Genomic DNA, 8,196 nt, shown 5'->3' with positions numbered 1-8,196 from the left:
CTTTTCAGTTTTTGCTAATACACAATTCATTCTTTGCAGCTAATTAAGCTGAAGAAGTCTGGGAATAAACTTTGAAACAAGGTTAACAAAGTTCTTTGCCTAGGAAAAATAAAATAAAATAATTACTGATATAATCTCTCCTCATTTTGCATAATACTGTGTATCTGTAAAGAATCAGTACTCATTCATTCATTCATCACAGGGACAGGCAAGCTTGAAGAAGCAAGACAGCTTCTCGTTATTGTAGGACAATACAAGTGACCTCTGCCTCCTCTCATGAGATGGATTATATTACCTATTTGAATTATATGCATTGAAAAAAATTGAGTAGATTAATAAATAAGCACAGTATAAAATTCAACCACCAAAACCAGTGAAAAGTATGCTTCTTCCCATGTCCTCTAGCAGGTTCCCTGCCCCTTTGACCTTCCCCAGAGGCAACTACTCTTATAAACTTTTCCAAACACCATTCTATAATATACAAAGGGTAACATTTTATAATGCTCTTTTACATGTTTATATACATTAATACAAAGCACATTGTTGTTCTATGAGAAGCATAGAAGCATGAGAGCATAGAACTTCATTGTATGGCTGTAATACTTTAAATTTAACCATTATCATATTTATAGGTAGGTTAAATCCTAGCCACGTACATACATCAGTTTTGCTCATGTATGAGTAGAAGTACAGGATAAACTTCTAGATGTAGATTTGCTGGATCATAGTATAGAGAACATCTTTTTTTATTTTTATTTATTTATTTTTTTAAAGATTTTATTTATTTATTCATGACAGTCACACACAGAGAGAGAGAGGCAGAGACACAGGCAGAGGGAGAAGCAGGCTCCATGCAGGGAGCCCGATGTGGGACTCAATCCTGGGTCTCCAGGATCACGCCCTGGGCCAAAGGCAGGCGCCAAACCGCTGCGACACCCAGGGATCCCACGTCTTTTTTTTATATATACTAGTTTGTATGACAAAAGTAACATAGATATAATAAAACAAAATTCGAAACAGTACCAAAAAGTACAGTGAGAAGTCTCCTTTTGAGTTCAGACATACAGCTCTACTTTCCTCAGTTAATCACTTTTTTTTTTTTTTTTAAGATTTTATTTACTGATTCATGAGAGACACACAGAGAGAGGCAGAGACACAGACAGAGGGAGAAGCAGGCTCTACGCAGGGAGCCCGATGTGGGACTCAATTCCAATACTCCAGGATCATGCCCTGGGCCAAAGGCAGTTCAACCGCTGAGCCACCCAGGCATCCCAGTTAATCACTTTTAATAGATTCTCCAGAAGTTATTCCATGTATAGGTGTGTGTGTGCTGTTTAGATTATACTTGGATTTTATTTTTTGTTTTTTAAATTTTATTTATTTGCAGTAATCTCTACACCCAGTGTAGGGCTTGAACTCACAACCCCAAGATCAAAAGTCACATGCTTTTCTGACTGAGTCAGTCTGGTGCTCCTCTACTTGCATTTTAAAAGAGAAATTCTGTGGTTGTTTGAAAGGAAGATAAGAGAGGGCAAAGTGAGGGATCCCGGGGTGGCGCAGCGGTTTGGCGCCTGCCTTTGGCCCAGGGCGTGATCCTGGAGACCTGGGATCGAATCCCACATCGGGCTCCCGGTGCATGGAGCCTGCTTCTCCCTCTGCCTATGTCTCTGCCTCTCTCTCTCTCTCTCTGACTATCATAAATAAATAAAAATTTAAAAAAAATTAAAAAAAAAAAGAGAGGGCAAAGTGGAGAGGCAGCAAAACCAATGAAGAAGCATTGCAGCAATCCGGGAAATGAGCAACAAGTGATAAAGGCCTAAACTAAGCAGAAATATTTAGGTTCCTAAGTATCTGGATGTGGGAGGTGAGTAAAAGACAGGAGTCCTCGTTCACTCCCAGATTTCTGACCTTGGTGACTGGGTGGATAGTGGGTGGTACCATCCACTAAGACAAAGATGTCGGGAAGAGGAGAAGTGGGAGATGAGGTGATAATTTCATTCTGGTATGTTGAATTTAAAGTGACTCTGAAACATCCAACTGAAAATTACTGTAGGCAGCTGGACAGAGATCTGGGTCAGAGATACAGATCTGAGTCACCGCATAAAATTAATTCATAGTTGAAACCAGGGAAACAGATGGATAATTGAGAAAGAGAATGCAGAGCAAGAAAAGATGAGAGCTGAGGACTGAATCCTGGAGAACATCAATGATTAAGTGAGGGGTAGAGAGGGAGACTAGAGAAAAGGTAGCCAGAGAATTTGTAAGGAAACTAAGATAGAATTTTGTCCATGGGAGGGAGAGTTTAAAGAAAGAAAAAATAGGGGCACCTGGGTGGCTCAGTCCATTAAGTATCCAACTCTTGATTTCAGCTCAGGTCATGGTCTCAGGGTTGTGAGATTCAGCTCCACACTGAGTCTGGCACCTGCTTGGGATTCTCTCTCCCTCTTCCTCTTCCCCTCCCCTGCTTGCATGTGTGCATGCTTTCTCTCTCTCTCTGTCTGAAAGAAAGGAAGAAAGAAAGAAAGAAAGAAAGAAAGAAAGAAAGAAAGAAAGAGGAAAAAATGGTGAATGAGTGTCAAATGATTAGCATAATGATTCGGAGTTGGACAGATGTGGGTGTGAAGCCTTTCTTTGCCACTCACTCGCAATGACCCCTTGCACTCACCACTAGAACTTTATAAGTGTTTGTTAAAAAAAAAAGTTAATAATATTACTTATCTAACAGTAATGGATAATAATAGTAATCTAAGTTATTTTGAGGATCCAATTGGATAATGTATATAAAAAATGGTTAGCATAGTGCCTGGCATATAATAAACTATCAATATAAGCTTCTTACAAAAAAGAAGAAAAATAAGCACTGAAAAGGAGCCATTTAATTTAAAACCTGACCCAACTGCCGTAATTTCAGAGAATTATATGAGGATATAAATCTAAATAAAATACATCGAAGAGTGTATGTGAGATGAGGAGAAAGTAGCTTCAGAACTTGGCAGTAAAGATGAGAAATTAGGTGTGCCAGAAAACAGAAGGAACTGCACATGAGACTTTCTCACCATCCAATTATTTATTTATTTATTTTTAGATAGAAGGAGGAATCTCGTATGTTGCTAAGCTTTGGGGAACTATAGAGAGACACGTTTAAAAAACGAGACACTGAACATCATCACTATTTCAGCCTTTCTGAGACACAACTTTGCACATTTTTTTTTAAGATTTTATTTACTTATTCATGAGAGACACACAGAGAGAGCACGAGAGAGGCAGAGACACAGGCAGAGGGAGAAGCAGGCTCCATGCAGGGAGCCCGATGTGGGACTCGATCCTGGGCCTCCAGGATCAGGCCCCAGGCGGAAGGCAGGAACTAAACCGCTGAGCCACCCAGGGTTCTCATCTTTGCATATTTTCTATCTTTCTACAAACTCTCTACCTTTTTGTTCTGTTCCAAAGACTTCAAGAAACCCTTACATGTCTAAACAATATTATTCAAATGCCTTCCCAGCATGCGAGGTCTTCCAGATTCTTGCTCTAATCTAGTATTAACAACGTCCTCTCTTTCTCTAACCTGGGGACTCGTCCAGATGAATTTCTCTCTTCACCCCTTCAGAGGGGCTCTTTATATAGCTTCTTTCCTTGTCTTCACTTACCTCTCACTTCTGGCCTACTTTCAGGCCACTCAAGTCTTACTCCCTCCAGAAAGCATTACCTGAAACATTGCACTTTTCAGTAGCCACCTCCTCCTTTCTAACCCTTTTAGAACTAATGTAGAGGTTGTAGACCAGGCCACAAAGTGATTTTTGTTGTTATTGTTTTATTTGAATTAGCTTCCAAATTTATGAATCAGAAATTTTCACATAAAACTCTGAATTTCCAGTTTCTCTTTAGAAATCAGAAGATGTAAAAAAAATAAATAAATAAAAAATAAATAAAAATCAGAAGATGTAGTGACAGTAAGTCTGCATCCTCTCCTGGCAAAAATGGGCTGGAGTTCAGTGGGAACAGCTGGCCCTTTTGCTAGGGCACACATTCTAAGTTTTATCCCTGCAGCCTATTCACTGTATTCATATATACATGTGCCTGGCTCATGTAAGTATTTGACCTTGTAACCCCAAGTCTAAACCATTGGCTGGACACTTGGTGGGCACTACCTGGCAGTTATTTATCTTTGCATTTCTCATGTCTTCCAGTAAACTTCCACATGGGAAGTTTCACACCTATAGGCCCATTTGGGATCCCCCCAAAGCCTGGCACAGCCTAAACATAGGAGTATAGTCAGTGTAAGGTAAATGAGGATGATGAAGATGAAAACTAGTCAGTCTTAAGTAACCATCTCCCAATAAAACCAATTACCTCATACCAAAATTAAGTATCCAGAAAAAAAATTCTATATGAAAAAATAAAACCACCTAAGAAAGCATTGGGAGTCAAGAGGTGAAGGTGGTCCCAGAAAGATTGACTTCAGTGATACCACTTCTGCTCTTGCAGCTACAGCAAGATATTGAATGTAGCCATTGTAGTTAGCAGGTGTTTGTGATTTCTGCTTAAGGCTTCTTGCTAGAAGCCTCTGTTGGTCCCTCTTATCTCACTCATGTCAGACAGCTGAGACCCAACGGTGGGAAGAAAAAGAGGAGGGATAATGGATATTGATGATGGACACTGGGTTGAAAACATGTAGGTATAGAAATGGCTTTCAAGAATACCCCTATTACCCACTGTGTGGACTCATCTGGCATTATGACTCAAAGTCGTAGTGCCAGAGGTCATATCTTGATGTAAGTGGCATGTAGATTATGGAGGAGAGGCAAGGTTTAAAATGTATGGCGCCAGAAGCTAGTCTGTGGAAAATTCAATCATCACACATATAAAATTGTAAGTGGAAGATTCAGTTATCACTAATCCTTGGTTTAGTAGCAAGCATTCAAGATAGGCTTCAGTGACCTCTGCCTCACATCATTCATACCCTGCTGAAACTTACTGCAAAACAGCCTTACAGTGGGATGGGAACTGTTAAAAAGAATAAAGTAGGTCTCTAAGCACTGATGACCATTGGAAGATATTCAGGAAATATTGTACAGTGGGGGGCGGGGGGGTGGGGCAGGAAGCCAACCGCAAAGCAATAGGAATGGTATGGATAACTTTAGCTTGTTCCTATCTTTAAAATACTGTATTTCATCCATCCTAAAACATATACTCTTTCAACGTCTAACATCTCCGATCCATGGTGTGTCAGAGTTTAATTGGTGGAGGGTTTTTGTTTCAGTTCTAATAAAATAAGATGCTTCTCATTACCTTCGATTGGATGAAATATGATATAACTACATGCAGTATACCAATCAGAATAGAGCTGCAGCTTGTAAAGCCCTGGGCTGAAGAACCCTTCAACCGTTTGGCTGGCTTTTTCTGCTACACTGAAAAACCCTAGACATCGTGGCGCAGAGGGAGACAGGTCACCAGGAACCTGCCTGTTGGGCCTGGTTGACGTGGCAATCGCGGAGCATTGTCGTGTAAGGCGGGGATTGTGGCTAGGATTCTAATGTTGTGCCTCCTCACTTTTCCAAAGTGAGACAGAAGAGCCCAAGTCTCAGGACCTGCTCCGACCCGCACGGGCTGAGGCCCCCACACCAAGCTGGTAGTTGGCAGAACGAGCCTGGGAGGGAATAAAAGGTGCCTGGACGCCCACCCGCTTTACTATCAATCTAAAAAACTTAGACCACTTATACGTATTACTTGTATAATCAGAGGAAAAAGTGAATACATTGAAATTGTAAAGTGCAGGATAATGTCAATAAGGAAGTGGCCGGGGCGACCCCTGGTTTTCCCTTTTCCTGCTCCAACCCTCATGAGCATGGTAAGGGGCATGAATTATTTTTTCCAAGACAAAAACTTGTCTTCCCCAGGCCCGATCTCCCCTCCTCCAATCAAAAGAGGGGCAAGTAGCTCATTTCTAAATGGAAATCATACACGGTTCGGGCAATTCATTCATGGACCAGATTCTCTGGTAGGAAACACACGAGGGCCTACTGTCCGGTAGACAGCCGTCCCCGCGGCTCTATCGCTCAGTACTTCACTTGACTGAAAAACTTTATTTATTTATTTATTTTTTTTTGACTGAGAAACTTTAAAAACGATTTTTGGCCAATGATGGTTCCAAGAGACCCGTGTCTCTAAGAGCGCGTTCCTCGCAAACGAAGACACCCCCCTCCCGCGTCCCAGCGCCTCCCCTCACGCGTGACCCCGTGACCCCGGGGAGCCATCTTAAGCCTCGCCTCGTAGGGAAAACTACAACTCCCAGAATCCTCTCGCTTTGCGTCGTGCTGGCACTTGTCCTGGCCGGGTCTTAGAGCGGAGCCTGTAGCCAGGCGCCATCTTTGACGCTGGCAGTTTTGCGTTTGTGCTGGTGTTGCTGCTGTGAGGACGGCGGGCGGCAGCGGCTAAGAGAGAAGAAAGACGTGGCAGCAAGCGGGAGCCGGGGCGGTGTCGGCGGTTCGGTAAAGTTTCTGTTCTCTGGTAACTAGACCCGTTTTTTGATTCCCGGTGGCTCGGGGCAGGGGAGGTGGGGGAGAGGGCGAGGGGAGTGGCCGCGGCCTCCCCTCGCCCCTGGGTTGCGGCCTAGTCCGGGAAGTCAGAGCGGGTCCTTGGGCCCCGCCGTAGCGATCCCCTCCCCTCCCCCTCCCCTCCCCTCCCCCACCTCCCGCGCCGCCGCCGCCCTCGCCTGGGCGAGCTGGGAGCCCCGGGCTCCCGCTCCCAGCTCCGTCCACCCCCACCCCCACCCCCACCCCCACCCCGCGCCCCACCCCCACGGCGCCTGCTCCTTCCCCGACCACCTCCCTCCCCTCCCCTCCCCTCCCCTCCCCCACTTCCGGTGTGCGCGAAACCGTCGGAGCCGGAGCAGCCCCTGCAAGCCCGCCCGCCGCCCGCCCCCGAGGGAGAACTGACCCCGGGTCGCTTTCTTCGCGACCAGTTTCCCTAGTTGAGCAGGACCCCCACCGCCTAAGTCAGACTGAGTGCCCGGAGCTGAATTCACCTCGTCTCGTTCCTCTCCAGGGTCCCACTACTTGGGAGACTCCCTCACACTGCACCGACCTTAATCCGGTATCCTCCACCCCCTCCCTCCCCGCCTCAGTTAACTCCCGCCCCGGCCCTCCGCAGCGGAGCCAAGAACAACAGGGACACTTCGGTTCTCCTTGTAGGATTGATGAGGCCGTATTGAAGACCGCCCCCTAAACTCCCGTAGTCGGTGCGGATTCCTATGGGGAAGGCCCATGTGGTCGGCATCTTGCAGGCCTTGGTTCTGGACCTTGAGGAGGAGGCTGTGGAACTAGTGCTAGCGATGCTTTTTAGGGTAAATGTATGTAGGTATTGGGAGAAGGGGAGGGATCAACCGGAAAGGAATGGAAGTGATTCAGAGCTCAAGTCTCAGTGTTCGCTGTTCATATACGAATTCAGCTTATGAGTAACTCGTTTATAGGCAGTAAAGCTTTTCCAGTCTAAAAATACCCGAAAGCTAAATTTGGATTAACTCTTGATACAAACAGTAAATTGAAAATGCAGCTTGTGACCTTTTAAATTTTTATTCTTCAAACACTTTTTTTTTTTTTTTAAGCCATCCACATTTTTTTAAATTGTGTTATTTTTATTTAGAGCTGAAAGGGCTCAACTCGCATTTGCTGTTAATGACCAGTATGTGGAGTCTGCTTTATAGTCCCAGAATTGACTTTTTGGGGTGTGTTGTCAAATCACAGTCCTAAATGACGAATGTTGAATGATGCACTATGTTTTTGTTTAAGTGAAATTTCCTGAAAATGATTTCAGAATTAAGGGAAATTGATGTTGCTACCATGACGCATCACAAAAATACATATTATAAAAGATGAAGGCATTTCAAGGAGATGCAGTTCTTGATGAAGCGGAAAGAACATGGGCCTGGGATTTGGAAGACCTGGCTTCTAGCTGCTTCTAACTCTATGACTTTGGGAAAGTGGGCCTCAAGTTCTTTTATTCTGTTAACATGAAGAGATTGGACTATTTGAAATCTGATTCGGAACTCAGACATTGGAAGGGATCATAAAGCCCTCTAAGAAAAGAGTTCGGGAATGTTCTCCCTTGCTGTCACTTTTCCTCCAAAAATAACCTGGCTTGGAAGTCATTGTTCCAAAGGGAATTTGATTCCCCACAGAAATTGGAGACAAGGTCATG

At 44.2% G+C, this 8,196-nt stretch overlaps 1 long non-coding RNA gene across 1 annotated transcript; it reads right to left on the bottom strand.

Annotated features, from left to right (window-relative positions):
• Positions 1-6,063: 6,063 nt before the first annotated feature.
• LOC144307088 (uncharacterized) lies at positions 6,064-7,099 on the bottom strand. The gene is made up of 2 exons (XR_013374059.1): positions 7,025-7,099; positions 6,064-6,431 (listed from the first exon to the last, which is right to left on the bottom strand). It is a non-coding gene; the product is annotated as an uncharacterized LOC144307088 (long non-coding RNA).
• Positions 7,100-8,196: the final 1,097 nt, after the last annotated feature.

Source organism: Canis aureus, chromosome 38 (assembly GCF_053574225.1).
Source record: "Canis aureus isolate CA01 chromosome 38, VMU_Caureus_v.1.0, whole genome shotgun sequence".
Taxonomy (NCBI): domain Eukaryota; kingdom Metazoa; phylum Chordata; class Mammalia; order Carnivora; family Canidae; genus Canis; species Canis aureus.
This window is presented reverse-complemented; position numbering and strand designations above follow the sequence as displayed.